Raw genomic sequence first — 4,967 nt, forward strand, 5'->3', positions numbered from 1 at the left:
GGAGGAGAAGAAGACGATTTTAGACTGGGAGACAGAAGACAATAGGACTAAAACCCACCGTTCAGCGTTTTCAAGGTCAGGCGCCGCATGTAGGGAAGGGAAGTGAAGGGATAGGAACAGGAAGTGATTTCATGTGAGAGAAAAGAGGCAAGAAGGCCCCAGTAAAGAGCTAACAGTAGGAAAAAAGGAAACGACATCTAGTGGTGAGGAGGTATAACTGCACCTGGAAATAGAAATAAGGAACTAGAGGAGAACTTAAACGAAATAAGAAATAGAGTGACACGTGGTGGTGAGGAGGTATAACAACATCGAGAAGTTGAATGAGAGGATTCTAAAATGATGACTAGAGGGCAGGAAAAAGAGAAAGAGAAAAAGATGATACAAGGTGTGGAAGTAAGACAGATGATACCGCGAAGATCTTCAGTGGAACTTAAAACCACAGATCCTAACTGAAAGATATTAGAGGCGATACAAAAAATAAGAAACAAATATAAGACAAGAAATCAAAGACTCTAGAGATGAACTAAGGGCAGATTTCAAGAAAGATATGGAGGAATTAAAAAACACAATGGTAGAATTATCGGAAGACATGAAAGGAATTAAGAAGAAAGTGACTAAGCTGGAAATGAAAACTGAAGAGTTAGAGAGAGTGATGCAAGAACTAACTCAAGTTCAAGCACAAGAAAAAGATCAAAATAAAATAAAAGATATGAAAGAAAGAAGAAAATGCATTAAAATAAGAGGCTTGAAAGAAAGATACAATGAGAATTTGTATGATAAGGTAGTTCCAGTGCTAGCAAATTTGATAGAATGTCAACCAGAATTTCTAGACTTGGATGTGGATAAGATCTTTAGGATAAATTCAGTTGCAGCCAAAAATAGAAATCTGCCACAGGACATTGTGGTTTATTTTACGAGAGAGAGAGTGAAAGATAGAATAATTCAGGAAAGCTATAAAAAGAAAATTACTGTAGATGGGAATGAAGTTCAACTCTTCAAGGACATACCCGGTGACATTTTGAGGAGGAGAAGAGACTATTCAAATCTAACAAGAGCGCTACAAATAAAGAACATAAGATATAAGTGGGAGCCACTGGAGGGAGTTTCCTTCATGTGGAGGCAAAGACATTATAAATCTATAACAGATGGTTCAAGGAAGACGAAAAATTGGACAAAGACTTAGAGGCTGAAAGAAGAAGAGAAGAACGGGAGCAGACTCAAATGCAAAGGGAAAAAGAAGAGAACGAAAAGAAAAAGAAGGAAGAAAAGAAAGACGAAGAGAAAGATGGAGTAGAGGAAGAAGATCTCCCTGCAGGAGCAAAAGGGGGAGCGGATCTGGAATGGGAAGAGGAACTGAGGATTCTAGGAGAAAACACAGAAACCACAATTGAAGAAAGGAAGGAGTGAGAAGAAGTGAAGGAGTAAGAAGTCCGAAAGAAGGAGCAAGAAGAAAACAACAAGAAGAAGAAAGTCAAATAATAACGGAAATGAAGTTCCTTTCATGGAATATAAAAGGAATGAACTCAAGTTACAAAAGGAAAAAAATATTTCATGAATTAGAAAAACAGAAATGGGATATTTGCAGCATCCAAGAGACAAGAATAAAGAAAAAAGATGAAAAATATTTAAGAAACCCAAAATTGGGGGAGGTGGTTATATCAGCAGGCACAAGGAAAAGAAATGGAGTAGCAATGTATATTAAAAATAAAATCCCGGTGAGAGAAGTGTTAAATGACGAGGAAGGTAGATATGTGGGAATAGAAGTACTGGTTAATGGAAAACAGACGTTGATAGTAGGAATATATGGCCCAACTGGGGAAAAAAACAAAATTCTATAAAAATTTATTAAAGAGAATAATAAATTTGAAATATGAATATCATATATTTATGGGAGATTGGAATGGGGTAGTAAATCCAAAATTAGATAGAATGTCAATTAAAAAGATAGCAGAGAACCAAGGGAAGCTACCAGACAGTTTTTTTTAATATGATGGATATACTATCCCTATGGGACCCTTGGAGAACTAAAAATAAGGAACTTGGAGACCATACCTTCTTCTCAATTCCACACAGCTCTGCGTCAAGGATAGATATGTTTTTTATATCAACAGAAATGATTAGAGAAGTAAAAGAGGTTAAAATAAAGATAAATAAGAATTCAGATCACAATCAAATAATTGGAGATTGGATAATACATTACTAAAAAATAAAGAGCTAATAAAAGAATTAAAAGAACAAATGAAATACTTCTTTTTAGAAAACACTGAAAAAGACACAAGTATGAAAATCATATGGATACATATAAGGCAGTAATCAGAGGACTTTTAATAAAGAAAAAAGCGAGAGAGATAGGAGAAACGAAGAGGTTAAAAAAATTTCAGATGAGATACAAGGTATAGAAAAAAGGATAATAAAAGAGCCAGGAAATGCGAAATTGGGGAAAAAATTAAAAGTCCTAAAGAAACAATTAGAGGTAAATATGGTAGAAGAGGTAAGTAAAAAAATGAAGTTTATAAAACAAAGGCAATTTGAACAAGGGAATAAAGTAGGCAAATTTCTAGCATACAAAGTTAAAAAAATGAAAGAGGCTAGGCAAATTGTTGAAATATTAGGAGATCAGAGAACTACAACAGAACAAACAAAAATAAGAGATATATTTTATGAATATTATAAGGAATTGTATGGAGAAAAGGAATATGGTCAAGGGAAACTTAGGAAATTAGAGAATTATATAGAGAAATTAGAGAGAATAGAAATAGATGAAGGAATAAAGAAAAGCATAAATCAAGAGATTAGGAAAAAAGAGATTAGTGAAGCGATAAAAAAAGGGAAAAAAGGCAAAGCACCTGGCCCTGATGGGTATACTTTAGAATACTATAAGATATTTGAAGAGGAATTGCTAGAACCAATGGAAAGAGTTTTCAATAAAATACTGGTAGAGGGAATACCAAATACTTGGAAAGAGGCAAATATAACCTTGATCCCTAAAGAAGGGAAAGATTCGAGATATCCACAAAAATATAGGCCTATTTCGCTTCTTAATGTTTATTATAAAATATTTACAATTATAATAGCAGAAAGAATTTAAAAAGTATTAAAGGATTGGATAAAAGAGGATCAATGTGGTTTTTTACCAAATAGACAGGCAAAGCAAAATATAAGGATAATAATAAATTTGATAGAATACTATGGGAAAAAAAACAGGTAAGGAAGCAGCTATGCTATTTTTAGACGCAGAAAAGGCCTTTGATAATCTGAATTGGGTTTTTTTGATAAAATTATTTTAAAAATTGGATTTTGGGATCAATTTACAGTCATGGATAGAAGAGATATATAAAGAACAAAAAGCAAAAATTTTAATAAATAATGCAAAAACAAAAGAATTTATAATTAATAAAGGTACAAGACAAGGATGTCCATTGTCACCCCTCTTATTTATAATGTGTTTGGAAATATTATGTAACAGAATAAGACAGGAAGAAAGGATACAAGGTGCTAGGATTAAAGGAGAGGAAATAAGGATTCGGGCGTTTGCAGATGACGTAATGGTAATAGTAGAAAATCCAATTGAAAATATTATGAGAATTTTGGAAATAATAAACGAATTTGGTAATATAGCAGGATTAAAAATTAATAAGGAAAAGTCAGCAGTAATTGCATTTAATATTAAGGAAAGTAAATAAAAAGAACTACAAGGAAAATCAGGGATACAAATACAGAAAAGTTAAATATTTGGGAATTCAGATCATGAAAAAAAATAATGAATTATTTGATAATAATTATAAAACAAATTGGCAAGAAATAAAGAAAAATCTGGAAAAATGGTCGAAGCTACAACTATCTTTATTAGGGAGAATAGCGATTGTGAAAATGTGTGTACTACCCAAAATCTTATTTTTATTTCAAAATATACCAATTATAGCTAACAAAGTATTTAGTGAATGGGAGAAAGATTTAAGAAAGTTCATTTGGGCAGGAAGGAAAGCGAGAATTAAATGGGAAACTTTGACAGATGCTAAGGAGAGAGGAGGATTAGGAATGCCAGACTTTAAATTGTATTTTTACGCATGCTGTATGGAGTGGATAAAGACATGGATAGAGTTGGAAGATGAAAAAGTATTAAAAGTAGAAGGATTCAATCTGAGATATGGCTGGCATGCATATATGTGGTTAGATAGGGTGGAATTAAATAAAGAATTTAAAGATCCTATTATAAGAAGAGCATTATGGAGGGTATGGAGAATTCATAAAGAAAAAATCTATAGTCAACTACCAGACTGGGCTTCCCCTCACGAGGCACTTTTACAAAGAGGTAAAATAGAGGGCAGGGCATGGCGAAGGTATAAAGATCTGTGGAAAAATGGTTATGAAAACAAGGGAAAATTTAAATGCGGAGGGTTATAATATATCGTGGTTCTTGTATTATCAATTAAGGGAAAGATACCGAATAGACGAGAATCAATATGGCATAACGGACAAAAAAACAGAATTAGATATAATATTAGGAGATGGGAAAGGAAAAAAGATAGCAAAATTTTATAAGATCTTTCTAAAGTTGGAATTAGAACAAAATCATATAAAAGAAGGAATGGTGAAATGGGCACAAAACATAGGTCATAATATTCAATTAGAAAGTTGGGAAAAGGCGTGGGGAAAAGACCTCAAGTTCACATTATGTACAGATATTAAAGAAAACTTCTACAAAATGCTACATAGGTGGTATCTTATCCCGAGCAGAATAGCAAAAATATATAAAAAGGATAAAGCGCTGTGCTGGAAGTGTGAAAAAGGTATAGGCAGTTTTTATCACATGTGGTGGACATGCCCCGTAGTAAAAAAATTCTGGATTAAAGTACATAGGATGTTAATGAAAATAACCCAGAAATGTGCCTGCTGAATATAATCGAAAATAAAGAATTAAGGAAGGAAAAGAAGACTAATACTATATTTGATTACGGAAGCAAGGA

The sequence above is a fragment of the Sceloporus undulatus genome, chromosome 2 (assembly GCF_019175285.1).
Source record: "Sceloporus undulatus isolate JIND9_A2432 ecotype Alabama chromosome 2, SceUnd_v1.1, whole genome shotgun sequence".
NCBI lineage: Eukaryota > Metazoa > Chordata > Lepidosauria > Squamata > Phrynosomatidae > Sceloporus > Sceloporus undulatus.